The following is a 21614-nucleotide window of genomic DNA, read 5'->3' on the forward strand; positions in this document are numbered from 1 at the left end:
TCAAAGTCTAATTTTTAACAGATGCCTAAAGCACATGGATTGTCAGTTCCAAAACAGGTGTTGTTTAAAGGTTTCTCTGTATTTATTCTACTGTTAACACTTAAATAATTGTTCTTCTTCATTCTCTCATGAGTATAAATGTTTACGAGATGAAAGAAAAGAAATCATCAAGAAATACAAATGAGCTTACCTTGACTTCTTTGATGAATAAATTGTTTTGTTTTTGTTTTTGTTTGAGACGGAGTCTCGCTCTCGGTGGCGTAATCTCGGCTCACTGCAATCTCCGCCTCCCAGGTTTACGCCATTCTCCTGCCTCAGCCTCCCGAGTAGCTGGGACTATAGGCGCCCACCACCTCGCCCGGCTAGTTTTTTGTATTTTTTTTAGTAGAGACGGGGTTTCACCGTGTTAGCCAGGATGGTCTCGATCTTCTGACCTCGTGATCCGCCCGTCTCGGCCTCCCAAAGTGCTGGGATTACAGGCTTGAGCCACCGCGCCCGGCCGAATAAATTGTTTTTTAAAAAATAGAAGTTAGGCCCAATATGCTGTCTCTTTGGGAGGCAAGACAGGCAAATCGCTTGAGCTCAGGGGTTGAAGACCAGCCTGGGCAACATGGTGAAACCCTGTCTCTACAAAAATACAAAAATAAAATAAAATAAATAAAATAACCAGGCATGGTGGTGCAGGCCTGTGGTCCCAGATACTCCAGAGGCTGAAGTGGGAGGGTAGCTTGAGCCCAGGAGACGAAGGTTGCAGTGAACTGGGATTGTACCACTGTACTCCAGCCTAGGTGACTGAGCAAGACCCCATCTCAAATAAATAAATAAGCAAATAAATAAATAAATGAATAGAAACTATATTTGATCTTACTATGTCTTATATATGCCTAGAAAATATTGTCTCATTTAATTTATTGAATTTCAATATTTCATCCTAAAATGTTCTAAAATGTATGTGATTTCTGAAATTGTTTAATATTGCTGCCCTTAATTGCATATTCTTCCATAGATGGCACATAAAAGTTTTTACAGGTACAAACACATCTATTTCCTTGTCTGCACTGGCAACCTCCTGGTTCCTCTGGGGTTCTTGTATATGTCACAATCATTTATTAAGCACAGTAGCATTCATTTCCCACCTGCTATTAAAGAGCACTCCTCTTGGTATTCTGTAGAGACAGAAGGGACTTGTATAATAAACCTTGTTCTGTTTCTAATGAGAGTTTCTTATTTGACTGGTAAAGTGATGCAAGGAGTGCCAGCAAAGTCCAGGGCCTGAGCTGGAAAAGGAGACCCTGAGCAGGTGAGTACAGTACAGCTGAGAAGTGCAGGGAGCGCCCCACCAAGAGCAGACCCGTGTGGGCAAGGTTGTGACACTGGACAGGGGTTGACACCAGCACAATAGGAGAGGGTACAATTAAAAGACATTGTGGCAAAAGTCTAGGGATAAAAACAATTTTCATTTGGAGCCTTCCAGGACTCCCTAAAATGAATCTAACCACACTGCTCAGGCTGGCTCTTTCAGCAGTAAAATGGGATCATGTCCATGGCCATTGATTTTGCTTAGTCCTGGCTGTTTGCCTAGAGGCTCAAATGTTAAACACTTTATGCCAGAGACCTTTAATTGCATCAAATGCTGGAAGGCAGTTTCTGCAACCTTATTTTCTGGGTCTTGTGAAAGCATTATCTTTGACTGTAAGCCAAAACCTAAAACTCATATTGTTCTTCCAAAAGAGTTTTAAATTTGCCAAAGTCCATTTACAAATATAATTGGTAAACTTAAAAAAGTTCTCTCGTATCAAATCAAATAAACTTAATACCAAGTAAGATCTCTGTATAATATATCTATATAGAGCCACCAATATCCAGTTCACTACAACACCAATCACATTAGGCGCATTTACCCTTTTCCTGTTAGTCTCCTCTCTCCCTCTTTAATTCTAGATGACCAAAAAGGGGAAGAGAGAGAGAGAGAGAGGAAAGTGAAAAGTTGCCTACACAAATGCAAGTCCTCAAACCATAGGTCAGGATTGACCTTAGTAATAGAGGGAAGAGGCTTTCGATTTACTTTATGCTACCAAAATTACACTGTTCATATAGCTTATAGATCCTGAAAAGCTACCACATATTTTCAAACAACCATAGCTTTCCAAATCCCAGAAAATTTCTTAAATTTAGCACTCCACTGACTACAACCCAAATCCAGACAAAATTCTCATCCGAAATAGCTTATTTTTATACAGAATTTGTGTGGGTATGATAATGCCCTTGTCCTTCCAAGACCCAGACCTCCTGGAATATGCCAGATTCAGTTAAGAGAAAGCTCAGAACTTAAAATACACACTGGGTCCTCAGGGTACATAGGAAAGATCAGATAGAGTCCCTGCCATCGGTAGTTACAATTCGAGGAGAAAATAGATAATGAGGAGCACAACTATAATTTTAAAAGTTTATTGAGGAAAGGGGTTAGTTTAGAGGTTGAATCGGTATTGGTATAATAATATACCAATGTATTGAATTGGTATAATAATATACCAATGTATTGAATTGGTATAATAATACGGATATACAGATAATGAAGTTCTAAAGAAAGGTATATTGCCTTGCTTTAAAATCTTGTGATTAAAAGTATGTACTGACTTCCAGTTTCTGATTAGGAATGTAAAAAGCTGGAATTTGCCACTCTATCCTAACAAGAATAAAGAGCTGAACAAACTGCAAAATCAATAATTCTTATATCTATCAGAGAGATGTAGTCACAGAACAGACCACTTTCCAAAAACTGCAGAGACCCACAGGCAAATGCCAAGAATCACAGCTTGCCAGAGCTGAACCCCAGGAGCAAGAACTACCTTGGGAGCCAGTGCTGAAGTAGGGAAAGTTGCCTGTAATTGATGAATTGCCGGAGGCTCAGTATGGACAAATCTGAGAGATGAAACTCCAGAGGTACTAAGTCATTGAGAGCTCCCAAACTTCTGTGAGTTTTACCTCCAGTAGCCCTACCAGGTTCTCAGAGTAAATATTGGTGGAAAATCTCATCATGCTCCTGGCAGCAGGAGGGGAAAAGAAACAATTTTGCAATATACCAGTGCATTCTGTTCTTCTGAATAAGGTCTGTCCCAGGAGAAACTGCTTGAGTACTGACATAGAGCATAGCCTGCTAGAGTGTTATTAGAGTGTAACTGACTTGGGGGAAAGAAAACACCCAACTTCAGCTCACTCTAGCCATCCTGCCTCATCTAAAGGTGGAGGAAAATTGAAAAATGCTTGTGAAATTCACAGTCCAGGGGTATAAACTCACCAAAAGGCTAAGACCTAATTATAGAACTACAGAATACTCCCTCTCTCCCTTGCACACTCCCTACAACCACATTACTAAAGGCCTATTCATACCATTTCCTTTTACGCAGTACATCATGTCTGGCTACCAAGAAAAAATTATAAGACATAGTAAAAGGCAAAAAACAATCATAGTTTGAAGAAACAGAACAAGCATCAGAACCAGACTTAGAGATGAGAGAGATGTTGAAATTATCACACAGAAATTTAAATTGGGAATGATTTAAGATGCTTAAGGATCTAATAGATAAAGTAGACAGCATACAAGAACAGGTAGGCCATGTAAACAGAGAAACTGAAATTCTAAGAAAATAACAAATATAGCCCAGGCATGGTGACTCATGCCTGTAATCCTAGCACATTGGGAGGCTGAGACAGGCAGATCACTTGAGGTCAGGAGTTCGAGACCAGACTGGCCAACATGGTGACACCCTGCCTCTACTAAAACACAAAAATTAGCTGGGTGTGGTGGCGGGTACCTGTAATCCCAGCTCCTGGGGAGGGTGAGGCAGGAGGAGAATTGCTTGAACCCGGGAGGCAAAGATTGCAGTAAGCCGAGATTCTGCCACTGCACTCCAGACTGGCCAACATGGTGACACCCTGCCTCTACTAAAACACAAAAATTAGCTGGGTGTGGTGGCGGGTACCTGTAATCCCAGCTCCTGGGGAGGGTGAGGCAGGAGGAGAATTGCTTGAACCCGGGAGGCAGAGATTGCAGTAAGCCGAGATTCTGCCACTGCACTCCAGCCTAGGCACAGAGCAAGACTCCGTCTCAAAAAAAAAAGAAAAGAAGAAGAAAAAAAGAAAAAAACAAAACTAAGTGCCAGAGGTCAAAAAGGTTGTACTATAGACTGAAAGTTTGTGTCCCTCCAAAATTCATATGTGGAAACCTAATGCCCAATGGCATGGTACTAAGAGGAGAGGACTTAGAGAAGCAATTAGCTCATAATTATGGAGTCCTCATGGACTGGACTGAACTATTTAAACTGTTGAAAGAAAAACCCCACCAACCTAGAGTTCTGTACTCTGTGAAATTATTCTTCAAATAAAGGGAGAAATAAAGACTTTCTTAGGTAAACAAAACCTGAAGAAATGCATTGCCAGGAGACCTGCCTTGCAAGAAATGTGATGTGGTTTGGCTGCGTCCCCACCCAGATCTCATCTTGAATTGTAATCCTCATAATCCCACATGTCAAAGGAGAGGCCCAGTGGAAGGTGATTGGATCATGGGAGCAGTTTCCTCCATGCTGTTCTCTTGATAGTAAGTGAGTTCTCACTAGATTTGATGGTTTTATAAGTGTTTGAAAGTTCCTCCTTCACACGCTCACACTCTCTCCTGCCACCTTGTGAAGAAGGTGCCTGCTTCCCCTTCCACCATGATTGTAAGTCTCCTGAGGCCTCCCTAGCCATGCAGAACTGTGAGTCAATTAAACCTCTTTTCTTTATAAATTACCCAGTCTCAGGGATTTCTGTACAGCAGTGTGAGAACGAACTACTATAAAATGTTAAAAGAAATTCTTTACAGAGAAGAGAAATGATGAAGATTAGAAAGTTGAATCTACATAAAGTTAGAGAAGAATAAATGAAGATAGAATTAAAACATTTGTTTTCTGAGTCAGATAGCAATTCACTCAAAATAATAATAGCAACAATATATTTGATTATGTATATTTATATTTATGCTTGTGCATAAACAAAATGTATGACAACAAAATAAATGGGACAGGAGGAAAGAATTAGAACACTGTGTCTAATCTGTTGTTAATCCAGACCAATATTTTACAACTTTAGATACTATATTTTGAAATTCTATAAATTTTCATTTGATTCTGCTTTCATATTTGCTCAATACACTTTAATACTTTCTAATTTGCTGCCAAATTTCTCCATATTATCTTTTATTTCTTTGAGCATATTAAGTACATTAATTTTAAACTTTGGGTCTTATAATTTCAAGATCTGGAACCCCAGTGGGTTCTATTTCTATTTTTCTGTTGTTCCTATGTTATTCTACTTCATATTATTTTGGATTCTCATATGTCTGGGGGAATGTTTTTTATAGTTTGTTAGACATTTAATTTGAAAAAATATTATTTGTAGAAATAATTCAATTTCTAGAAAAATAGTGTCTTCCTCTGGAAAGGATTGAAGGCTATTTCTTAGAAATTTCTAGTAATCTGGGACATCCTTAATCCAATGCCACTGAGTGAAATGATACATTCCTTTCAAGGGATTTTCAGGACTTTTAAATGCCCAGTCCCTCAGTAGCCTCTTCCCAAAGTGGAAAAATAACCCCTAAGAAAAACTGTATCTTGAAGTGTGCTCGCTTCTCTAGTTTTCTCTCTTTTTCCTGATGTTGGCTTAGTAATTCTCTTACCTGTTTATCAACTCTCCGGTAACTTCGAGCTGATATTGATATTGATATTATCTTTTTTGTACTTCTTGTCCTCAGCTAAAAGTATGTCTCTGCTATTATGGAAGGTAGAATAGCTATATTTTGTGATTATATTGTCACAATAACTATATTGTTTCAGGTCACAATAATGAATCCCATATGTTGCATCAGATTAATTCCAAAAGCCCATTATTCACTAACAAACATTCAGTGTTTACTTTGTTCCAAGTACTGCTTTAGATTTGGGGAATGTAAAAGTGAACAAAATAGGCAAAAATGCCTGCTTTGATGGAACCTATGTTCCAGTGAGGAAAGAAGGAACAGCAAAATAAGTAAAATATATGACGTTATAAAATTGCTGAAGAGTCAATATAATGTAGGAAAAACGAATTTTAAGTGTTGGAGTGGGATTCTGATAGAGTAGCCATTGAAGCTATATTTGAATAAAGATCTGAAGAAAGTGAAGAGAAGAACCATGTAGATAACTGGAGGAAATACATGCTAGGGAATGAAAATAGTGAGTACACTGTCATCCCTGAGCTGGGAGCATACCTAGAGTATCAAAGGAACATCAAGGAGGTGTGTGCAGCTGTCACATTCCAAACCCCAGGAAAGTGGCCAACAGTGGGGTCAGGTAGGCGAAGGGGCCCAAGTCACATAGGGCATTGCAAGGCCATTGTAAGGATGCTGGCGTTTACTGTGAGTGATGTGGCAAGTCAATGAACAGGGTGAGCAGAGGGGTGACATGACTGATACTGTAACAGGCTAACCCTGAAAGTTGCTCTTCAAAAAGATTGCAGAGGGAACGATACAGAAACAGGTGTATCAGTTAAGAGGCTCCTGCAACAGTCTATCACGATGATGGTGGTTTGGGACAGTTTGGTGATAGTTAGTTACTGAGAAGTGATTAGTTTCTGACTAATTTTTGAAATTATACCAACAGGATTTGTTGATGAGTAGAATGTAAAATGGGAGAGACAGAAAAATGTCTTGACACCAAGATTTTTGTCTTGAGCAACTGAAAGAACGGAATTGCCATCAACTGTGGTGGGGCACCCTGCAAGAGGAGATGTTTTGCTGGGACTATTAGGAGATCATTTGAACATATGACATTTAAGATGTCTATGAGATACCAAGTAAGCATTATGAAGTTCAGGGGTTAGGACTGGGCTACAGATATAAATTTGGGACTCGCTGGTATAAATTTGATATTTAAAGCCTTGAGACTGAATAAAATCACACATAAAAGTAACCATATAATAAAAAAAAAAGACAACTTTATGGCTTCAACTTTGAAAAGTGGTGCCAAAAGATAACAAAACACGTTTCCAGTAGGATATGGCATGTTTTCTAAACATAGCTTGCCCCCCAAAATATCAACAACAACAAGAAAAGAAAGTGAATTGACAAAATCATGGTAATCTAACTTACATTCTCCAGTCTGGAAAGACTTCTTTTGAGTGCAAGACTAAGCATGAAGTAGGCATCTCTCTAGAAAGTAGAAAAACCTCTCCAGAAAGAAACCTCTAGATAACACTGTGGAGCCTACCTGGAAGCAGAGTTTCTATGTGGAATTGGACAAATGTTCCCATCTCACTGCCACCGGCTACATACCTTCTGTCTGGGTCCAGGGGTCCTGATAAACTTGTGTGGGCATGTGTGTGTGTGTGTGCGTGCACACGTGTGCACACAGGTCTAGCAAAGCAAAGCTCAGAACACCCTCTGGAAGAAAATTAACAATTCCCAGCCCTGGAATCTTGATCTCCAACCTTGACACCTCTCAATCAAAAAAAAAAAAAATTATTTTCATTTATATGTATGAAATACATTTATATTTATAAACCAAAAAGAAACCTAAGATCTAGTTCAGCAAGAAAAACATAAACTTAACACTACACAATATTAAAGAGAAGTCTGGGGGGAGCTACTCATGTGAACTGGAAAAGATAGAAATGGTATAGCCATTATACAAGCATACTACAGTATACTGCATACTATATACATGCATACTACTATATATCATATGAGAGACACACACACAGAGAGAAACAGAAATAAACACATAAAAGTCCAGTCAGTCTAGCCTAGAAAAAAAAAGTAAATTGGGAAATACTATAGGATTTTCTAAATTTATTTGGGGCTATGGAAAGAACTTAATAAGAATATAAATTTATTATACAAAAATTCAAACACAAGATGACAAAATTACAGAATGAAATGGAGATGTAGATTGTAAAGCTGATAAAAAACATTGATAACTACAATATGAATATCGTAGTGCTTCTAAACAAAACATGAGCAGCAAGAAACAAAAAAGATACTGCTGAAAATCATCTTAATGGCACAGAAGAAAGCGTTACAATAATCTCAATGAATTATAAAAATGCAGTGATCCTAGTCATCGGAGAGAAGACACACATTAAGGTTAAGAAGATCAGTGCTATAGCTAAATGTTTTGCCCTCCCAAATTTCATATGTTGAAACTGTAAGCTCCAAAGTGATGGAATTAGGAGGTGCAGACTTTGAGAGGTAATTATAATAAATGATGAGAGCAGAGCCCTCATAAATGGGATTAGTGCCCTTACAAAAGAGACCTGGAGAGCTCCTTCTCCTCAAGAGGTCTTTCACCTTTTGAGAACCCCATGGGAATGCGCCATCTATGAACCAGGAAGTGTAGTGGACCTTCACCAGACACAGAATGTGCTGGTGGCTTGATCTTGGACTTCCCACCTTCAGGACCATAACAAATAAATTTCTGTTGTTCATAAGCCACCCAACCTGTGAGACTTTTTTATGGCAGACATAACTGACTAAGATAATCAAATATAAATATAAGAAGAGAGATCCTAGAGTAGAGAACTTCCAAAAGAAAAAAATAAGATAAATAATACAGAAAATCAAGGAAGATACAAATCCATGGATCAAAAGAGTAAACTATGTTCAATGAAACATACAGAGTAACTAATATGCGCAAAATGCTGGTAAATAAATTTTAAGAATACAAGATTCTCCAGGCAGAGAAAATTGTGAATACCTCAGACAGGAAAAAATAAACAAACACAGCACCTTTTGTAAAGGAGTAAAAACTGGAATGCAGATTTCTCCACTCCAAAATTAAATAGTAGGTATGTATATCTGAAGGTAAGTGGAAATTATTATTACAAATGAAAATAGAGGCCGGGCACGGTGGCTCAAGCCTGTAATCCCAGCACTTTGGGAGGCCGAGACGGGCGGATCACGAGGTCAGGAGATCGAGACCATCCTGGCTAACCCGGTGAAACCCCGTCTCTACTAAAAAATACAAAAAAAAAAAAATTAGCCAGGCGTGGTGGCGGGCGCCTGTAGTCCCCGGGAGGCTGAGGCAGGAGAATGGTGTGAACTCGGGAGGCAGAGCTTGCAGTGAGCTGAGATTGTGCCACTGGACTCCAGCCTGGGCGAAAGAGCGAGACTCCGTCTCAAAAACAAAAAAAAAGAAAGAAAAAAAAAAGAAAATAGAAAACAGTTTTGAATCAAAACAATCAAAGTATATAGTACCAAAGAGCCCTTTCTTTAAAACGCTACTCAACCATAAACCCAGCCAGTAAAATATAAATCATGATAAATACCCCAGGAATTTTATTTACTTAACAAACTTATTGTGTTATTACTATTCTTAGGTGTTAAAACTTTAAGTAAGACATCCATTACCTAATTTTATCACTTTCATCACAGCTGATGGAGAGACCATGGAAAAATATTAATATTAAACAATTATAGATATTATGTTTATACAGAAGAAATGTAAATGTTCTAAACTAACTATGTAAAACTATAAGTAAAAATAATCTGTAGGTTGTGGTGAGGAAGTGGAAGAAAATTTTTAAAATATTATTCCTTCATACTTTATATCAAGAAGTCAATTCATAATCTATAAAACTGGAAGATGCTGACTCCAGATTCTTAATGGTTTTCATACTACCCTTTCTGAACTTTAGAGGGATTTTTAGGTAACAAATACAACCCTGGGCCGGGCGCCATGGTTCTTGCCTGTAATTCCAGCACTTTGGGAGGCCAAGGGGGGCAGATCACCCGAGGTCAGGAGTTCAAGACCAGTCTGGCCAACTGGTGAAACCCCATCTCTACCAAAAATACAAAAATTAGCAGGGCATGGTGGCATGCGCCCATAATCCCAGCAACTCAGGAGGCTGAGGCAGGAGAATCTCTTGAACCTGAGAGGCAGAGGTTGAAGTGAGTCAAGATTGTGCCACTGCACTCCAGCCTGGGAGACAGAGCAAGACTCTGTCTCAAAAAAAAAAAGAAAGAAAGGCATCTCTGAAGGTCAACAATTTCTTTAATTATATTTGAACTTTTATTTTGTTAATTCAAGCAAAAATAAATATAACAATTTTAATATTAATAATATCATGTGTGGTAGTGTCCCATTCTCTTAAAAATGTCTATCTATAAAACCTTTTTCTCAGTACACATACATAGAGAGATATTTGGGATTATTTTTATGAAATAGTAAACACTGGCTATTACTAAATTTAAGATTTTTCTTTGTATGTTGCTGTCAAATTTTCAGCATTTCTTAGATTTCTTATAATGAGTATGTGACGTTTCTATAAAATGCAAAGTATCCATAGTTTAAAATTTTTAACATTAAAAAAATTTACATTGGGAAATCCATTCAACTTTATCTCTCACCTGTTTATTTGTGTATCTCCTGGCCGTCAGCCTCATCAGCTGGTAATACCCATAAGCAATAAAATGGGAAGGTGAGATACCTGAGGATGGAGAGTGAAAGTTAGCATGGTTAACTTATAATAGGGATACACATTTGTTCCAGGTAATTGAGAGTTGGTCATATTTGGGGCTAATTCCATGAATTTTATGGTTCTTGAAAGTGTCAAGCTTTTTCCCAATAGGGTGAACAACAAACTGGGCATATAGCAGAAACACTTGAATGTCTAATATTGTTTAATTTATGATTCTGGCCTTGTATGATGGTACTAGGGACACTTAAGATCTCTGATAAAATGTTTCTAATCGTTTTAAAAATTATTAATAATTTATATAATGGTTATTAGATTTTGCTGTAAACAGAAATGGATATTTCATTACATTTTGTGGCCATGGATGAGGACACAGTAGGCATTCAAATTATTGTGTTTCTTGGATTTGATTTAAACACTTACCTATGTAAAATAGATGGGCAATAAACCAAATTATATAGAGGAGAAGGAGGGAAAAAAAACTTAGGGCACTTAATTGAATATTTCAGACCACGACCTAAATTAAAATTGTAACTATAACTGGAAAAAGGGGGGAAAATGATTGTTTTTAAAGACTCATCTTACCTAGGAAAAGAGCCACAGCTATTTCCTATTAAGCAGTAATTTGGGGTTCCCAAATTAGCCTGTACATTTGGATTCAGGCAGGGAGTTTGAAAGATACTAAAGACTAGGTACAGCCTTTAGAGATTCGTTTGCAATTGGCCCACACATCTGGATTTTTATCAGCTCTTGGGTGATTTTAATGTACTGCAAAGATAAAAAACCCATGGTCCCAGAGGAAGTAGATGTTTATGGCATGCCTTAGGACCAACTATATCTAGAAAGCAATTTAAAGCATGATCACTTTACTAATAAGTGTAGGCTCCACGCTGAGGGAATGTGTTTTTAAGAGTCAATCCATCTGCAAGGCAACAACTTACATTAGCCAAAGAACTAATTAAGAAGAGTCACAAAATTCATGGAACTTGGTGGTATTCAGTTCTACTGGAAATTACTGAAAATAATAATATAAGTAGCAACAGTATAGTCACACTTCCTTTTTGTAAAATCCACTAAAAACTGCAAGAATAATAAACAAAAACAACTTTCAATGCCAGTGTCTTGGCTGTTCAAGATGATTTGTCACAAACTCTCTATCTACTATCCTTTTTAAACAGCTATTAAGTGATTGGGTGCCATTCCCTGAATTTTATTTCATTAGTTCATAACCTACACAAACCGTCGTCAAACATTTCCTGATCCCCACTCTAAATATGGCTTTTCACCTATGGGTGGAATTATGGCTATGAAAAGTTATCACTGGGATGCTTGTAAAAGAAAAGAAAGCAGACGCACGACGTAAAGGGAAACTTAGAAACGCAGAAAATCTAAGGAGGCTAAAAAAGAAATCCAATCATGAATTTAGGACATCAGTAAAAAAGGTCATTCTCTTATAATGCCCATTCCATATCACTTTACAATTTTAAAAATATCAGTGTCATCCACTATAATGAACAGTGTAAGAAACGTTAGTGTTTATGTATCAATAATATAATCAGTTGTACCTACCTCTGAAGTGATAAAGACACAGGCAGAGCAGTCAGTCAGTACACACCGCTTTCACTGCACCAGCAATTTCCTGGTAGCACTTGCCCTGAAGGGCTGTGTCCTGCGTCACAGCAGTTAAACATTTTTTTTAAATTTAATACAGGATCAGTGGTATGTAAGCAAAGCAACATGCCAGAAATAAAACAAAAACAAAACATTTTTGTATCTGTAGTGAGCTAAATAGTGACCCCAACAATTCACATCCTGATTCCCAGAACATGTGAGTGTTACCTTATATCGCAAAAGAATGAGCATAACTTTATAAGGCAAAGTATGTGATGAAGTTAAGGATCTTGACAGGAGGAGCTTAACCTAATTAGTGGGTGAGCCCTAAGTATTAAGATAATCACATGTATCCTTGTAAGAGACAAGCAACTGGAGTTTTGAGACAGAAGAAGGTAATGTGACCCGACGCAGAGATTGGAGTGATGTGGCCGCAAGTTAAGAAATGAGATCACTTGGATTCGGGAAGGGGAACGTCACACACCTGGGCCTATTATGGGGCGGCGGGAGCGGGGAGGGAGTGCTTTGGGAGTTACACCTGATGTAAATGACGAGTTGATGGGTGCTGACGAGTTGATGGGTGCAGCACAGGTATACATATGTAACAAACCTGCACGTTGTGCACATGTACCCTAGAACTTAAAGTATAATAATAAAAAATAAATACATACATACATACATACATACATAAAGAGTTAAAAACCCTACAACTCTTAGAAGAAAAAAAAAAGAAATCCCTGGAGCCAGCAGAAGCTGGAAGAGGCAAGGAATAAATTCTCCCCTGAGCCTTCAGAGGGAGCATGGTTCCTGCAAACATTTTGATTTTGGAATCCTGTTACAGCAACCACAGGAAACGAACACAGTAGTAATTGCTGTTTCATGTGATTTAAATAATCTCACTGTGGCTGATTTTAAGCTACCAACACGAAATCAGTCACTGAACAGAAAGTTGGTAAGGGATGCAAAATTGGCCCTCCTGAGCTGGTACAGGGCCTGTTCAGTGCCCCACTGTCCTTGGAGATAAGTGCATCTTTTCAATACCCTTCTAGTTTCTTACTTGGATTTCATTTCCTTTCTTTCTATCAGAACTAATGAAATGGGCTATCCTGTGCATCCTCTCAGATCAAAGCCACCCCAAAAAGACAAGAAAAATGACTTAAAATTCACTCAAAACAGTGAACAAAAAGAAAGCTGAATTTTTTTCATAAAACTCAAACTAATGCATTCTATTGATGAATTTAAATTGCCTAATAACATAAAGTGTATAAGCTACAAACTCACCTGCACTAAAATTCTGCTTCCACTTAGTCACTGGTGGACATTAGTTGTTTTCTCCTCACCTTCATGCAAAGTGATTCTTTCATAGTAAGTGTTCAACAAAAGTTAGAATTGTTTAACTATCGTCTACATTTGTGATGGTTAATTTTATGTGTCAACTTTAGTGGGCCATGGAATACCCAGATTAAACATTGTTTCTGGGTGTGTCTGTGAGGGTTTCTGCATGAGATTAATAAAGTGCCCTCCCCATTGTAGTTGGGCATCATCCAATCCATTGCAGGTCTGACCAGAACATAAGGCAGAGGAAGGAAGAATTTGCCATTTTCCTGCCTTACTGCTTAAGCCAGGCGATCTGATTTCATCTTTTCCTATACTTGGTAACATTGGTTCACATGGTTCTCAGGCCTTTGGACTCAAACTAAATTATATCATCAGTTTTATTGGGTCTCTAACTTGCAAACAGCAGATGTCATGGGACTTCTCAGCCCCCATAATGATGGGAACCAATGCCTCATAATGAATCCAAAGAGAGAGAGAGAGAGAGAGAGACTGATTCAGTTTATTGGTTCTGGTTTTCCAGAGAACCCTAAGACAAGATCATTGATGAGGGTAATGGTAGTAGTAACGGAAAAAAAATACTAGTAATAATAATAACACTTGTACTAAAGATGGAATAGACATTTTTATTCATTTGCTGATATAAAGAAAAAAAGTAAAGTTGGAGATCAAAAACCACTGACCAAGGAGCTGTGCAAAAGCAATTGTCACATGTAGGGGATCCAGCTTTTGGAAGTTAGAGAAAGAAGAGGTAAGAGGAAGAGTGGAGGGGTTACTATGAGGAATTTTGTGGCAAGAAATGTCTACAGATAACTTGGAGGAGGCTGAGCCGTGTCATATGCTGTGCAGCTAGGAAATGTGCAGCAAGAGGTGCCCATTGTCCTCCAAGGACATCAAACATATCAAACTAATGTTCTAGAGCTAAACATTAGTTTGACGGGCAAAATTAGGCTTCAAGGTAGTTGAGAATGATTCAGGTCACATACTGCTGCCTTATAGTATTACCTGGCAGAATTAGGCTGGCAGAATTAGTAAAGAATTGAGCAATTATTTGGGGACTTCACCAGTGAAGACAACCAATTAGTCCTTTTTACTCCATAGAAGAAAGAGCCATTAACTGAATTCCTCAAATAGTTTCCCGGCCTAAATACCTATTTTCAGGTCTAGTAAAAGAGGAGATGAAGGCCAATTTTTCTTAAATCTCTTTACTCTCCATAATTCCAAAGTTTAAATTTGTTCAGTTTTCTTGCCTATTGGCTACAAAAATAAATAAATAAAGCTGCTTGTCCACATTTAGTTCTAGGATAGATGATATTCCAAAGCTTTACTCTCCCACTTTTGGTTAGCAGGCAATCAGGTGGACGTGGGTTTGGGCCATAATCCCAAAAGACACACAATCCCAAATGTTTAAATACAAAAAGATCAAAATTTCTAGCATCTAACATCCCCAAAATCACAATCCTAAAAGACAAAAAGCTCAAAAATATACATCTGAAAAATATAATAAAATTTTTAAAAATACATTTATTTACATTTTAAAAGAGAATTTATTTGAGAAACATATAAAACCACAACAGAACACTCTATAGGCCACTTTACACAATCAATAGGCAATAATAATATACATATTTTTGCAAGCATAGTTATAGTAATAATGGGTACATGATATAACAATTATGAGCAGACAAACCACATTTATAGAGAAATCGGTCAAAAAGTTAAATATACAAATGCATATCACTATGATTGGTGATTGTGTACACAGAGCTTTAGAACTGTGGCTGTCTGAAATACCATGAAAGACAACCTATCTTTTGACAAGATTGATCAAAAAACCACAATGGGTTACCAGCACATACACAGTCACCCAAAGAGCCAAGATCCCAAGAAATTTTATCTTTTACAAGTTCACATGTACAAAAAGAACATTTCCTCATTTACTGAAAAAGTCTCAACATTTGTATTTACATGCACAATGATTACATGCAAAGTCAACATTGTGATAATACACTTTCATGGTGTCAAATTAGCAAAAACAATGCAGAGAACAAATTAGAACTCTGTAGTCTTTACACAATGCATACTCTAGCATTGGGAAGGATGTGAAGATAAAACACATAGCATAGTGAATTGGTGCTATGTGTGAAGAGACACAAGTCATATTCAATTGAATACTTTGGCAGGGGAGATTTCTTGTCCTTTTTGACCGTATTTTCACTTCTGTGATCTTCAAAACACTCTCTGCACCTGTACTTGGAGAGCGATTGTGGTCTACACATTTTTTAAGTATATGCTGTCCATTTGAAAGTTTGGTTATTGCTTGGCCATTGTAATTAAACAATTTTCTGCTTTTGCAGCACTAATAATAATTTGCTTTTACACGTTTCGCCATTACGTAGTCTCACACACTTACCATATCACAGTCTTTTTTGCAAGGGAACAATTTCACAGATCTCTCCCATTGCTGTTACAAGGAATACAGTAAGAAGGAATGATATTTGCTTTTCCCAATGCCAAATCTGTATTAGTTAGGTTTCTTCAGAGAAACGGAACCAATAGGATACGTATATAGATATGTGAGGAGATTTTTAGGGGAATTGGCTCATGTGATTATGGTGGCTGAGAAGCCCCACAACAGGCCATCAGCAAGCTAGAGACCCTGGGATGCTGGTAGCATGGTCCAGTCAAACACCGAAGCCTCAGACCCAGGGAAGTTGATTGTGTCGTTCTCATTCTGAGGCCAAAAACCTCAGGACATGGGGGACTGCTGATCTAAGTCCTGAAGCCCAACGGCCAGTGAGCCTGGAGATCTGATCTCCAAGGAACCCAGAAGCAAAGTCTGTCCCAGCTCTCAGAGAGAGACCAATTCGCCTTCTGAATTTGTTCTCTCCAGGCCCCTAGCTGACTGGATGGTGTCCACCAACACTGAGCGCTGATCTGCCCCTACCTAGTCCACTCAGACTCACACATTCGTCTCCTCTGGAACCACCCTCACAGACATGCCCTAAACAGTGCTTTACCAGCCTTCCAGATATCCTTTAATCCAGTCATAATGGATGATACCTAAAATTAAGTCCACAAGTCCACTTCCTCTCAACTTGGCACCCATAGGTATCTCCTTAAAACATATTTAATTTCCAAATAAAGACAGTAACAACATAATAGTTCCACCTAACATGATGCAACTATCCTGAATACAACAAAAAACTGATGAATCACTTCTCTAGAATGTGGCTTTCAGAATTTCAACACTGAGAACACATGGACATAGAGAGGAGAACAGCACATACCAGTGCCTGTTGGGGAGTGGGGGTCGGGGGGAAAGCTTGGAGGACGGGTCAATAGGTGCAGCAAACCACCATGGCACACACATATAACAAACCTTCATGTTCTGCACATGTATCCCATTTTTTTAGAAGAAATAAAGAAAAAAAAGAATTTCAACATTTGAACTTTAACATTTTGGGATTGTGATTTCCAGAATTTTAGATATTAGGGATTTCAGACTTTAGGGATTTTGATCTTTTGTGGTTTCAACATTTGAGATTATGGTTTTTTGGATTGTGTCTTTGGGGTTAGGACTGACACCAGATGAAAACAATATTCTCTGAGTAGTAAAAGTTGCTGGTGTGTAATGGGTGTCCTTAATTATAATTGAGCATGTTCCAAGAAAACACGACTTTTGGTGCCATTCTGATTTTTATTTTCCTACCCAACGTGTATCCTATCAAACAAGTAATGTAAATCCGACACCAATGCTGCAGAAATAAAATAGGTAATACAATATATCCAGTCCCTGTCATTACTTTCCACCCTTCAGTCCCTGATGTAAGGGACTTTTCACTGACATAGTTCTACAGGCTGATTCCAAAAGTCAAGCTCATTTAGATTACTGTTGGACTTTTATCTGATGATAATGAATGGTACTGGAAAACATAATTCTGCATCTTTTTCTGTGCATAATTGCCATGTTGTGCTCCCATTTACTATAACACCTCTTCCAAAATCCTACTGTTAATACTACCAGGCAAGCATTTCTAAACAGGACTTTAAGGTCAAGTGGAGAATATTTTAGAAGTAAAGACGCTCCCAGATCTACTGGCAGTTTCAGGTAGTCTTTAGAAGTCTTCAGGTGGTTCTGATTCTCACACAATCTGAGCAACCACTGCCCTGCCTCATTTTGTTCAGCACCTTGGAAATGTTTGCTGTGGCAACATTTGCTCCTGGAGCAAATGTCCACTGCAATAGAATGGAGGATTGTAGAGAGATTTCAGATCTCATGTAAATAAAACATAAGTTCTCTAGATACATTCTCTTCATTCTTCTTCATCCTGTTCCCTTTGCTTAGGGCTGCCTGAGACTTTATTATAACAATCCCAAAAGTGCCTTGAAGAGATTATGGGAAGGAGGATGAAGGAAGAAACAGAACGTACATACATGTATGAAGTATCAAAAACAAACAGAAAAACAGAAACTTGTGTGTGCCAGATACTTTGCGAATTTTATGCCATTTAACACTAAGAGATGAACTATTATCATCAACATGATTTTACTTCTGGGATGAGAATTATTCAGTACATTACAGGGTTATGTAACTCCCTGAGTTGTAAAATGAGGAACTAGACCAGGCGGTATGAGTTCAGTAACCACGTGCTGAACCTCCAAGCTATGGTGCCACAGAATAGGGCAGGACAGTCAAACCGAGGCATTTCAGCACTGGTGTGAGCTAGGGGAGCCGACACAGACCACCACGGTTTCTCACCCAAGCAGTAAGATGGACTGAGGTCGGGCACCTTCAAGAATCATGGAATGGGAATGGAGGAGGGAACATCCCCTAGTCAATTCCTGCTTCCAAATCTCAGGTCTGGGGAACAGAGTATATCTTTGCTCCCATTAGTGAAAAGACCTTTATTTAAAAAAAAAAAAAAATCCATAGTAAATATGGAACCACTGCAGGTGCCCTTCTAAGACTAATGAACAACAAGACCCATCGGATAGCTCTGTTTCCGGGGAATCACTGCAGGTTGGACCCAAGTAGCAATAAGTACCAGTCAAAAACTCAGCAGATGTGATTTCAGCCTCTTTTCTGTGGAGACACTGTGTGCCCAAGTGTAGCACTTAGTGCTTCTGTGTTCTGGAGCCTGCTCACAGCTGAAAGAACAGTAAATAACATAATGATTTATTAAAAACAGACACACGAGGAAGACACTCAGTTCTTCAGGAATGTTAGGAGGGAATGGATTTACTTAGGAAGAGAAAGGAATTAATATCTGGAAAATGTGTGTCAGACCAGTCCCAATTTGGGGAGAAGTTAAAAAAAATCTCACCTGACCAGAGAACTCTTCAAAATGTAACTTTGAAGATGTGATGGTTATTAAATTGAAATACACTATTTTTGTGCATGCTTTTTATGTACCGCAGTGACTCATTTTCTTTAATGTCCAAGCACTATTGTTACAACACATCTTGACTAGAATTTCTGTGGCCCTTGTATCAGAAATACTCATGACACAAAAGGCCTGGGTTATTCATGGCCATCACAATTCTTTTGGTTACCATTTCTATTCCAAAATGCAGGAAAATTCCCCTTTCAACATCCCAGGACACAGACACCCATTTTTCAGAATGCAAAACATAATACAGCAGAGGAGAGGCTTACTGGAACAGAAGAGAGAAGAGAGCAGGTGAAGAGAAAACCTTTTTGTAACCTTTCCCTTAATGAATTGTAAAATCTAAAAAACAAAAAGTGCAGATACAATAAAATCATATGTAATCATGAACATGCCTAATGTAAAATACTATCTTTTTTTTTTTTTTTTTTTTTTTGCTATTTTTACAGGGTCATATTCCAGCTTACAGCAAACTATACCCAGAAGTCAAAACTCACTTGTTCTCCCCTCCCCTTTCCTTCATTTTCCTTTGCTTTTCTTTTGCTCCTGCACATCACCCCACTCCACTCTCTCTAGGCCCTTGGTTCTTTTCTGCATCCAACTTTGTGGCCAAACCTGGTGAAATTCCCTCCTAGTCCTGTCCTGGGAGTGCCAAAACTGGCAGAACTTCACATTCTTTATGGTAGACAATCAAAAATAAAGAAGTTTTTCTTATGATATTGTCTCTCAAAATAGCCCCAATGAATATGTATGCTAAAATTAGTACTCACTTTCCATCAAAAACAAGAAAGAGAAGAAACAAAAAGGTAAGGGGACAAAGGCCGCATAACCAAGAAAAACAGTATCAACACAAAGTCCCATCACTTCCCACAGTCCGCACCTTAGTGCCCTTCAATGAGGATTTCCAAATGTCTCTTGATAAGAAATTGTTTTCAAACCTGCATCCTCTGGGCCAAAGTTCCTCTCCTCCAAAAAGTCTGCCGCACTGCCCTCTGCTGGAAGATCAGTTCACCATGCTGAGATTCTCAGGTACCTCTGCTCTCTCACTAACAATCTCTGCCCTTTCCCGTGGGCACAACTTGACCAGAAATGCCACCCTCTGTAGGAACATTTAGCAGTTTAAGGTTGAGGTTTACGGCTCAACCTTTCATGATTAACAGAAGCTCATGTAAAATGGGGTCTCCGTGAGTCCTTATTTGGGGAATGGTCAGAGGAAGCAGTGCTGAGGAAGAGGAGAGAATGAGACAGGGAAGGAGCAAAAGCCAGTACAAGGACGTGTTATCAAGGGGCTGCAGTGGGCAAAGGTGCTTGATTCCACAGGATCTCAGAGAAGCACGTGGATTCTCACCCCGCATTGGTCAAGGGTTGTCCCACAGAATAATCTTTCCTGCACTTCAGGGCCCCTCTTGTGAGAAAGAGCTGATCTGCCTCCCTCGACTTTGGGGAAAGCTCTGAGGCAGAGATACAAGAGGAAATCAACCATATTGACTATATCGAACATGTTCCAATGTACCCATACCCCACAAAAAAAAAAAAAAAAGAAGTGTGTGCCATAAAATGTGAAGACTCATAATTTTGTTTTTGAAATTACTATCAAGCTGCTGATATTGCAATTTTTGTTCCCCACTTTTATTCATTGTTAACTGACACATAATAAATGCGTATACACAATTATGAGATACAGTGTGATGTTTTGATCTATGTATACAGTGGGAAGATTCAATCAAACTAATTATTCATTACCCCACCAATTTATCATTTTTTTGTGGTGAGAATGTTAAAATTTATTAGCAATTTTGAAATATAGAAAACATGATTATTAACTGTGGTCAATTTTGATATTGTAATTTTCATTTTATGTTTTTAAACTGATTTTCTAAATCTTAAATATTTTTAAGGTTTCAAATATTTTAGCCAAATAGATAAAACAGCTCTGAAAACCCCTCAAAAATGGTTAGTAGGAACAATAGCTACCACTCTTTGTCACCCTTTAACAGTTGCAGACAGATACCGAGAATTCAAATTCTCTGAAATTGGTAATACACACCCTAACAACAGGTAGCAACCATTCCCAGTGCTAACAGACAGGGAGCAAGAATGATGTAGGGCAAGAAGAAAATGATCAGCGCAATAAAATAACAAAAGCAGGATAGAATAAAGGACAGACCAGGAAAGAGATATTTCTATCAATTTTACTTTGTGAAGACTCAACAATTTTCCAGTAAAATGAAATTATAAATGAACATCACAACCATAGATGATTGATATAATTATCATAATCCATTTAGCTATTTTTTTAACTGTTCAAAATGCTGTTTCTTAAATGTTGGTTATGTTTCCAAATTAATCTTTGGGCTCCCTTTCTTTCTTTCTTTCTTTCATTCTTTCTTTCTTTCTTTCTCTCTCTCTCTCTCTTTCTTTTTTAATTTTTTTTTTTTTTGGCGGAGTCTCATTCTTTCACCCAGGCTGGAGTGAAATGGCGCCATCTAAGCTCACTGCAACCTCCGTCCCCAGGTTCAAGCAATTCTCCTGCTTCAACCTCCTGAATAGCTGGAATTACAGGTGCCCACCACCATGCTTGGCTAATTTTTGTATTTTTAGTAGAGACAGGACTTCACCATGTTGGCCAGGCTGGTCTCGAACTCCTGACCTCAGGTGATCTGCCTGCCTCAGCTTCCCAAAATGCTGGGATTACAGGTGTGAGCCACCACACCCAGCTTAGATTTTCTTTACAAAGAAGGATTCAAAGTCAGAAACCCTTCCAGGCACTGATAAAGAAAACTAAACAATTTT

The sequence above is a fragment of the Colobus angolensis genome, unplaced genomic scaffold (genome assembly GCF_000951035.1).
Source record: "Colobus angolensis palliatus isolate OR3802 unplaced genomic scaffold, Cang.pa_1.0 Scaffold5, whole genome shotgun sequence".
Lineage (NCBI taxonomy): Eukaryota > Metazoa > Chordata > Mammalia > Primates > Cercopithecidae > Colobus > Colobus angolensis.